Here is an 11034-nt window from a genome sequence, read left to right as displayed (position 1 = left end):
TGCCTTTCTACAGCCACTCAGTGCCACAGAGTGCAGTGGAGAAGGTACGTGACATTTCAGAGCAACCTTGCCACTCTCCCCTGTGTCAAATAAAGCTTTATTTAATACAGCACATTTCAGACATGGAATGCAACACAGTTTGTGCTTTACAGGTTGTCTTTTTTGGCATAAATATTTACTACACAACAAACATAAGATGAAAAGCAAAAGAATGACAAAACTGAACTACTAAAAAGCGCCCTAAGGAAAAGAAAAGCTAAAGGCTGCCTCTCCATACCTCTTGGACCTAAGCTTTAGGATAGTTAAAAGGCCAGTGCCTTTTAAGGACCTGAGGGACCTACTGGGTACATAACTTAAAAAGCATGTCTGACATGTATTGCAGTACACAATCGTGGATTTATTTAAAAACCAATAGAATCATCGTACAATTAATTCCAAAACTCACACGTAGCCAGTGCAGAGACCTTGTGTAATGTGTGCTCTCCGTCTGGTCTTGGTCAGTACCCATGCTGCAGCATTCCTTTCTGTGTGTTTTGCAGTTGACCAATGGCTTTCTTGGGTAGACCTGACAGGAGAGCATTACAGTAGTCATGCCTGCTTGTAATAAAAGCATGGATGTGTCTCTCTGTATCAGCCTGAGAGAGAAACGGCCAGACCGTGGCAATGTTCCTCAGGTGGTAAAAAGCTATTTTAAAATAACACCTTGTTTTTTACCTGGTGTTTTATCTTTACTGCCCGTGAAATAAAATGTGCGGCTAGATTCTCTCTGTGCTTTGGCTCCAACAATAAGTACCTTGGTCTTGTCTTGATTTAGGTGGAGGAAGTTGTGAGCCATCCAACTTTTTAAATCACTAATACAGTCAAATATTTGTCCGTGGAGATAAAATCCTCTGCTGAAACAGTAATGCAATGATGTGTATCGTCTGCGTAGCAGTGAAAATCAATATAATATAATAATATGATAATGCTGCCAAGTGGTAAGATATATAAATGGAACTGTACCGGACCCAAAATCGAACCTTGTGGAACGCCACATGTGATATGTATGTTCTCTGAGTTATGTTCACCAAGGGTGACAAAAAACTATCAACCAGTTAAATAGGGGGAGCAGGTAGCCTAGTCGTTAGAGCTTTGGGCTGGTAACCAAAAGGTTGCAAAATCAAATCCCTGAGCTGATCGAATCCCTCATTATGTGTTGTGTATTTAACCCTCTGTTTCCCCCATGTCTTTGTGTGGTATTGTTTATCTGTTTTTCATGTATGCGCACATTAGGCTGGTTGCGCTGGGTTATGTTCAACCCGTATTTGTATTTCGTGTTCATTTGTGCCGTGTGCTTTTGGTTCGCCAAATAAAAGGCTCCGTTTTGCTACCAAATATCTGCTCTCCTGCACCTGACTTCCTACAGCCCTTCACGCATACTTTGACACCTAAACCAATTTAGAACTGGACTGGAGAGGCTAACCTGTCTGTCCAGTAGGAAATCATGGTCAAATGCAGCACTTAAATCTAAGAGTACAAGGACAGAGAGCTGTTTGGCATCTGTGTTGGCTCTAAGATAATTTACCACTTTAACTAATGATGTCTCTGTGCTGTGGTTGGCAAAAAAATGGATTCAATTTTTATAAAAATAGAGTTTCAACTAAAAAAAAGTATTTTGCTCTTTGAAAAACAATTTCTTCTGAGTTTTGCTTAAGATTGGACAGTTGGAGATTGCCCGAAAATTGCTAAGAGCTGAAGAATCTAGATTATTTTTCTTCAGAAGGGGTTTCACGATAGCAATTTTTAGTGCAGTGGGGAAAGTGCCTGTGAACAGGGAGTGATTAACAATAGCTTGCACTTCTTCAGATATGCCATTAAAAACTCAGACCATTGAGCCTCTAAAGCGCAACACTCCACGTTACTTAGCTTGCATTTAAACAGGCCTTTATCCAAATGGCTTGAGAGAGCATACATAAGATTTTCTTACTGTGGAATAATAAAACACTTTTCCATATTTTGAGGACACTTTTGCTTCATAACCGTTTTCTGTTCTCTAGGCCACTTCATAGACTGTAGTGCAGCTCTGAACCCCTTATTTTCAGGTGTGGGAGTATACATTTCTGCTGCTTATTCATATGTATGTCATTTTGTGAGCGTTTCTCTCCTGGCGGAATAAAAAGCTGTTGATGTATAACATTGGGAGCACAGCGGCTCTGTGCTGTTCCATACCGTACCTCCAGCTGGCTCTCTGACAGACAGACACATGGCTGAGAAGGCTATGTCCCAAATGGCACCCTGGTACATGTACCTACATAGTGCACTACTTTTAACCAAAACCCTATGGACCCTTGTCAAAAGTAGTGCACTACAAAGGAAATAGGGTACCATTTAGTTTATAGATAGCGTGTAGCTGTGAAAGTCACATGGAGTCTGCGGGGAGAATGCAGCTCTGCGCAATTTGGTTAGGATACTAATGGCCTGCCATACATCACAGTCTATATGGCCATTGTTAGTGGACAGCTTCAGTACTTTAGTTTAGGGCCCTTTTAGTTGCCCCATCTTGGCTCTCTCTTGATCAGTCACCTTTAGGAAGCTGAAGGATCCGGCACAGTGAGTCTTTCTGTCTAATCGATTATGTTTATTACACAGTTTAGCAGAAAGGTTCTGAGCCGGGGAGTAGCAGAGCTGCTGAGTCAAGTTTCAAGTTTGAATGTCACATGCACAAGTACAGTGAAATGCCTTTCTTTCTAACTCAAAACCTAACAATGCAATAATCAATAACAATGTAATACTAGAAAAAAACACATGAGAAATAAGAAGAAATATAAAGAACACAATAAGTAAGTAAATAAGCATACAGGGTCAGTTCTAATACCCTATTTATAATGTGCAGGGATACTGGAGTGATGGAGGTAGATATGTATAGGGGAATGGTGACTAGCCAACAGGATATAAGATAAACAGAGTAACAGCAGTGTGTGTGTGTGTGTGTGTGTGTGTGTGTGTGTGTGTGTGTGTGTGTGTGTGTGTGTGTGTGTGTGTGTGTGTGTGTGTGTGTGTGTGTGTGTGTGTGTGTGTGTGTGTGTGTGTGTGTGTGTGTGTGCGTGTGTGCGTGAGTGAGTGCGTGCGTGCATGCGTGGAGTCAGTATAAATGTATGTGTGAGTGCGTGGAGTCAGTATAAATGTCTGTGTGAGTGCGTGGAGTCAGTATAAATGTATGTGTGATTGCTTGGAGTCAGTATAAATGTCTGTGTGAGTGCGTGGAGTCAGTATAAATGTATGCGTGAGTGCGTGGAGTCAGTATAAATGTATGCGTGAGTGCGTGGAGTCAGTATAAATGTATGTGTGAGTGCGTGGAGTCAGTATAAATGTATGTGTGAGTGCGTGGAGTCAGTATAAATGTATGTGTGAGTGCGTGGAGTCAGTATAAATGTATGTGTGAGTGCGTGGAGTCAGTATAAATGTATGTGTGAGTGCGTGCGTGTGTGCGTGCGTGCGTGGAGTCAGTATAAATGTATGTATGTGTGCGTGTGTGGAGTCAGTATAAATGTATGTGTGAGTGAGCAGATGATGGAGTGAGAGTGTGGGTAGAGACAGTGCAAAAATAAAAAATTAAAAAAGGTCAATAAAGATACAAGGTTAACTCAGATAGTCCGTGTATCTATTTTGTTAGCTATTTATCAGTCTCACTGCTTGGGGATAGAAGCTGTTCAAGACTTGATGTCAGACTTGATGCACTGAGTCAGTCCAGTCCTCCTGAGGTATAGGTCAGGTGTTTGATTCACACGTCAGGGGTATGCATCCATTGCCTACTTGCAGGACAAGGTCAGGTCATGTGTGGATGCAGGTGATGAAGATGTGTTCTGTGAGAGAGAATATGTTACAGTACTCTGTTCCAGCTTCAGCCATACTGACTGACCTGCCAGGCACAATTCGGTGTGTTTATGTGCTTTCTCGTCCTACACAGTGGCAAATGACAGCAACTCCATTCAGAATATAGGGTAGGAGCCTACCTGTTGGCTCTTGGTCCTTCTCCTTTAACTTTTCACTCCATAATTTTAATTCCATCTTCCTCCATTGTTTAGATATCTCCTAACCTTTGCCCCACACGGAAGCTCTAGAACTGTAGCCTATTGCCTATAGCCTATTGACTTATGATCGGCTAACAATAAGCTACACACGCCACTCTCGTGAAAAGCAACGAGCATTAATATAATGTTAGGATCTGTATTGGTCCTTCCGGACAAGTCAGTTATTCCCAAGACTGACAATCATTTCAGATCCGACCCAGACCCGGGACATTACTTTAAATTCTGGATCCGGACCCGCTCGGATCGCAGATCGGGTCTCGAGTATTTGGTACAGGTAGATCCGTGACGACCTCTAGTTCTTATCCAGAGTTTTATTGGCTCTTGGTCACCACCCCACATTAGCATACTCACACAGACAAGAAGTGATCTTCATGGTTATTGCAGATGCACACACAACACTTCTGGATTAAAACACACTGGTTGGCAGCCAAACTTGCGTCTTGCGTCTTCATCTGTCGACAACGATAGCCACTCTGACCTGGAGTGGGAGCGGTCAGAGTCCAAATGTGCATTCGGGCATTCTGATTGGTGGAAACCAGGAAGCTGTGCTAGATAGCTGAGAAGGAGAGAAAACACCCTAACAGGGCTGTGTGTAAAGTCATGTGCACAGGCATGGCCTTTTTTACAATGATTGTGTGTGTGTATAAGAGAGAGAGATATGTAGGTGGTTGGGTTCCATGTTAGATATACCAAGGGTATTCACATTGCCTCCTGCTCCATCTCCAACAATGATCTCGCATTAGGTACCTGTCAGTAGCAGATGAATCTGTCACTGTGAGCTGGTGAGCTTTTGCAACTGTGTAAATTGATTGAACCAGAATGGGCGCCTTGAGAGCGATACAGAGACACAAGATGGTGAGAGACACACGGGAGTAAATGAGTAGCGACGGGGGTGACTTAGAGAGAGGTTGAAAGAGCATGCTTTCCTTTCTCTGTAATGTTGTTTGTGCTTGTTGTGTTTTTCCTCTACCTGGGTCAGTGACTCCTGCTCTGTGTGTCCTTGGACCAGGCTGGTCGGCCATTAGTGGTTCCATTGGCAGCTGTTGTAATTAGCTGCATAGTGGACCCACCGGACTCTGCTAATTAAAACTATTGCCTAGCCTACTCACCTAAACACCACCACTACTGTACTGTAGTGCAGTCCCGGCCTCTACTTATGAGAGACAGCACTAGGTCTGATATCATCATCTCACTGAGTTTGGTGGGCATCCTGACCTGGAAGGCAGGACAGGACTGTTACCTATTTCTGAGTCAACAAAGGGTATTTTAGTGGGGAAGCTTCGACAAGCAGTTATATTAGAAGCTCTTGCTTGATTTCATCAAGCATGAGCAGGGCGTTCTTAGAAACTAGAGTTAAACAACTATACGGATTGTTGCAAAACTTCTGTAGAAAGATGTCAAACTGCATAAAATCATTCGAAGGTCAAAGGACGGACAAATTTAGGCTAAATGGAGAGAGAGAGAGAGAGAGAGAGAGAGAGAGAGAGAGAGAGAGAGAGAGAGAGAGAGAGAGAGAGAGAGAGAGAGAGAGCAGAATCATCCTTTCTCTCTCCAGCCAGCAGTTTAAAATAACATTTTCATATTCCAGTTTATATATTCCATTTTCCCTGTACTCACACTGGAGTTAATCAACTGCCTGAAGTGCCATTGCCTTTTTCTATCCTCTCTGCATCCCTTAAAGGCTCCATTAGAGAAGAATGTTATGCTGGATGGACCCTGTGCTGTTTTGGAGATTGTTACTGTGGAAACCAGGTCAATCCTAATCAGCGATGGGTGTGGGCAAGTGGCGGGGGAGTTTGAAAGGCAACAATATTTTTCATTTCCATTGTAGTGAGTAATTATGTAAATCCAAAACTTACATTGTGAAAAATAGATGCTGTTGTACATCATTTATTTTGTTTGAGAACAAAAGCACTGAACACAATCAGCTTAATTTAGACTTGCTTAATTACTCTCAATTTAGTCCTTATGAAACAGACAGATGCAATATTGTGAGAATAAGACAAGGGAAAATGTCTTCAACCTCCGATAAGAATACGATTGATGTTTGACCCCTATATCTGTACAGTATAGCAACTACTGCCGTCTTAAAGCCACAGTATGGGTGATGACTGAAGAGGAGGCGTGTTTTGACACAAGTAGACCTTTAAGGTCTTTTCTTTGGCTTTCATCCTCCTCTCCATGCTCCTAGGAGCTCTGATTGGAGGACAACCACACAAGCTTCTGAGGAACCTGAACAATGTAAATGTCAGAGAGAGAGAGAAATGTCAATGGATGGAGGCCTATAGGCTTAACAGTGAATTCTCTTTTGTCATAGTATACCATCAGTGGTGTAAAGTACTTAAGTAAAACTACTTTAAAGTACTACTTAAGTAATTATTTTGGTGTATCTGTACTTTACTTTACTATTTATAATTTTGTCAACTTTTACTTTTACTTCACTACATTCCTGAAGAAAATAATAATTTTACGCCATACATTCTCCCTGGTACACAAAAGTAAGTATGTTTTTCCATCACCCTCCGGCTGATAAGCCTCTCGCGGATGCTGTCCGCTCGCACCTTGGAGAGTGAAAACGATCCTTGGCATTTTGCCTTTAGCCTATAAGCATTTTAATATACATACTTGAAATTACAATGTACCAGTCATTTATTTGAAATATGCAGGATGTCGAAGCAGGGTATCGAAGCAATCTTATTTTGATGAATTGTTATTGTATCAAGCAGATGCAAAACGCAAAGAATTTAGCCAACAGAAGACATTAGCTTCTGTCAAACGTCAAGTTATGAATCATTTCACCTGTCTTTCTCGAGACAAAGCAATAAACAGATACTAGTTGTTGTTCCTATCCAACGGTCGATAAATGACTGTCCAAATCTGCCAACATGAACACCTCCAACAGAATACATATGGGCCTATCACATTAGATATTTCCTAGGAGTGAATGCCGCTTCCTGACATAGGACACCATGTGGATAGGGGTCCAATTCCATTTTTTATATATTTTATTTATTTCACCTTTATTTAACCAGGTAGGCCAGTTGAGATCAAATTCCCATTTACAACTGCGACCTGGCCAAGATAAAGCAAAGCAGTGCGACAAAAACAACAACACAGAGTTACACATAAACAAACAGTCATTAACACAAAATAAAATAAAAATAGAAAAATCTATGTACAGTGTGTGCAAATGTAGAAGAGTAGGGAGGTAGGCAATAAGTAGGCCCTAGAGGTGAAAATAATTACAATTTAGCATTAATAATGGAGTGATAGATGTGCAAGTAGAGATTCTGGGGTGCAAAAGAGCAAGAGGGTAAGTAATAATATGGGGATCAGGTAGTCAGTCGGGTGTGCTATTTACAGATTGGCTGTGTACAGGTATAGTGATTGGTAAGCTGCTCAGACAGCTGATGCTTCAAGTTAGAGAGGGAGATGTAAGATTCCAGCTTCAGAGATTTTTGCAATTTGTTCCAGTCATTGGCAGCAGAGAACTGGACGGAAAGGCGGCCAAAGGAAGTGTTGGCTTTGGGGATGACCAGTGCAATGTACTTGCTGGAGCGCGTGCTATGGGTGGGTGTTGCTATGGTGACCAGTGAGCTGAGATAAGGCGGGGCTTTACCTAGCAAAGACTTATAGATGACCTGGAGCCAGTGGTTCTGGCGACGGATATGTAGTGAGGGCCAGCCAATGAGAGCATACAGGTCACAGTGGTGGGTAGTATATGGGGCTTTGGTGATTAAACGGATGGCACTGTGATAGACTACATCCAGTTTGCTGAGTAGAGTGTTGGGGGCTGTTTTGTAAATGACATCGCCGAAGTCAAGGATCGGTAGGATAGTCGGTTTTACGAGGGTATGTTTGGCGGCATGAGTGAAGGAGGATTGGTTACGAAATAGGAAGCCGATTCTAGATTTAATGTTAGATTGGAGATGTGAGTCTGGAAGGAGAGTTTACAGTCTAACTAGACACCTAAGTATTTGTAGTTGTCCACATATTCTAAGTCAGAACCCTGCAGAGTAGTGATGCTAGTCGGGCGGGAGGGTGCGGGCAGCAATCGGTTGAAGAGCATGCACTTAGTTTTACTAGCATTTAAAAGCAGTTGGCGGCCACGGAAGGAGTGTTGTATGGCATTGAAGCTCGATTGGAGGTTTGTTAGCATAGTGCCCAAAGAAGGGCCAGATGTATACAGAATGGTGTCGTCTGAGTAGAGGTGAATCAGACAATCACCAGCTGTTAGGGCGACATCATTGATATATACAGAGAAAAGAGTCGGCCCGAGAATTGAACCCTGTGGCAACCCATAGAGACTGCCAGAGGTCCGGACAACAAGCCCCCCGATTTGACACACTGAACTCCATCTGAGAAGTAGTTGGTGAACCAGGCGAGGCAGTCATCTGAGAAGCCAAGGCTATTGAGTCTGCCGATAAGAATGTTGTGATTGACAGAGTCGAAAGCCTTGGCCAGGTCGTTGAAGACGGCTGCACAGTACTGTCTTTTATCGATGACAGTTATGATATCGTTTAGGACCTTGAGCGTGGCTGAGGTGCACCCATGACCAGCTCGGAAACCAGATTGCATAGTGGAGAAGGTACGGTGGGATTCGAAATGGTCGGTGATCTGTTTATTAACTTGGCGTTCTAAAATTTTAGACGGGCAGGATGGATATAGGTCTATAACATTTTGGGTCTAGAGTGTCTCCCCCTTTGAAGATGACCGCAGCATCTTTCCAATCTTGGAGGATCTCAGACGACACGAAAGAGAGGTTGAATAGACTAGTAATAGGGGTTGCAACAATTTAGGCTGATACTTTTAGAAAGAGAGGGTCCAGATTGTCTAGCCCAGCTGATTTGTAGGGATCCAGATTTTGAGGTTCTTTCAGAACATCAGCTGTCTGGATTTGGGTGAAGGAGAAGCGGGGAGGAGGGTTTGGGCAAGTTGCTGCAGGGGGTGATGAGATGTTGGCCAGGGTAGGGGTAGCCAGATGGAAGCATGGCCAGCCGTGGAAAAATGCTTATTGAAATTATCGATTATTGTAGATTTATTGGTGGTGATAGTGTTTCCTATCCTCAGTGCAGTGGGCAGCTGGGAAGAGGTGCTCGTATTCTCCATGGTCCCAAAACTTTTTGGAATTAGTGCTACAGGAAGCAAATTTCTGTATGAAAAAGCTAGCCTTAGCTTTCCTAACTGACTGAGTATATTGGTTCCTGACTTCCCTGAAAAGTTGCATATCGCGCAGACTATTCGATGCTAATGCAGAACGCCACAGGATGTTTTTGTTTTGGTCGTGGGCAGTCAAGTCTGGGGTGAACCAAGAGCTATATCTGTTCTTAGTTCTAAATTTTTTTAATGGGGCATCCTCTACTGTCGGGATGAGGTCAATATCCTTCCAGGATACCAGGCCCAGAACGATTAGAAAGGCCTGCTCGCTGAAGTGTTTTAGGGAGTGTTTGATAGTGATGAGGGGTGGTCGTTTGACCGCAGACCCAGTACGCACGCAGGTAATGAGGCAGTGATCACTGTGATCCTGGTTGAAGACAGCAAAGGTGTATTTAGAGGGCAGGTTGGTCAGGATGATATCTAAGAGGGTGCCCATGCTTACGGATTTCGGGTTGTACCTGGTAGGTTCCTTGATGATTTGTGTGAGATTGAGGGCACCTATCTTGGATTGTAGGATGGCCTCGGTGTTAAGCATGTCCCAGTTTAGGTCACCTAACAGTACGAACTCTGAAGATAGATAGGTGGCGATCTACTCACATATGGTATCCAGGGCACAACTGGGGGCCGAGGGGGGTCTATAACAAGTGGCAACGGTGAGAGACTTGTTTCTGGAGAGGTGGATTTTTAAAAGTAGAAGCTTGAATTGTTTGTGCACAGACATGGAAAGTATGACAGAACTCTGCAGGTTAACTCTGCAGTAGATTGTAACTCCGCCCCCTTTGGCAGTTCTATCTTGTCGGAAAATGTTATAGTTAGGGATGGAAATTTCAGGATTTTTGGTGGCCTTCCTAAGTCAGGATTCAGACATAGCTAGGACATCTGGGTTGGCGGAATGTGCTAAAGCAGTGAATAAAACAAACTTAGGGAGGAGGCTTCTAATGTTAACATGCATGAAACCAATGCTTTTACGGTTACAGAAGTCAACAAATGAGAGTGCCTGGGAAATGGGAGGGATTCTGGGGACTGCAGGGCCTGGGTTAACCTCTACATCACCAGAGGAACAAAGGAGGAGTAGGATAAGAGTACGGCTAAAGGCTAAAATAATTGGTTGTCTAGTGCGTTCGGAACAGAGAGTAAAAGGAGCGGGTTTCTGGGCGCAGAAGAATAGATTCAAGCCATAATGTACAGACAAGGGTATGGTAGGATGTGAGTACAGTGGAGGTAAGCCTAGGCATTGAGTGACGATGAGAGAGGTTTTGTCTCTAGAGGCACCATTTAAGGCAGGTGCGGTCACCGCGTATGTGGGGGGTGGAACAACAGGGCTAGCAAAGGCATATTGAGCAGGGCTGGAGGCTCTACAGTGAAGTAAGGCAAAAATGACTAAACAAAACAGCAATAGACAAGGCATATTGACATTAGGGAGAGGCATGTGTAGCCGAATGATCATAGGGTCCAGTGAGTAGCTAGGCGAGCTGGAGGCACGGCGATTCAGACAGCTGGCAGGCCGGGGCTAGCAGCAGGCTAGCAGATGGGCCTCAGGGGGACGTCGCAACAAGAGTTTGTTGAAACCCCCTCGATTAGGTCAACAGACCAGTTGTGATTGATCGGCTGGGCTCCGTGTCGGCAGCAAAGGGTCCAGGCCAATTGGCAGAAGAGGTATTGAAGCCCAGGAATTATCTGATGGAATTCTTTGGCTAATCAGGAGAAGGGCCTAGCTCCAGGCTAACTGGTGCTTGCTTCAGGACAGAAACCCCCTCGGACGGTTACGTCGGTAGAGTTCAATCCGTTGATGGAAAATGAGATGTAA

Source organism: Oncorhynchus mykiss, chromosome 12 (genome assembly GCF_013265735.2).
Source record: "Oncorhynchus mykiss isolate Arlee chromosome 12, USDA_OmykA_1.1, whole genome shotgun sequence".
NCBI lineage: Eukaryota > Metazoa > Chordata > Actinopteri > Salmoniformes > Salmonidae > Oncorhynchus > Oncorhynchus mykiss.
Note: the sequence above shows the minus strand (reverse complement) of the source record.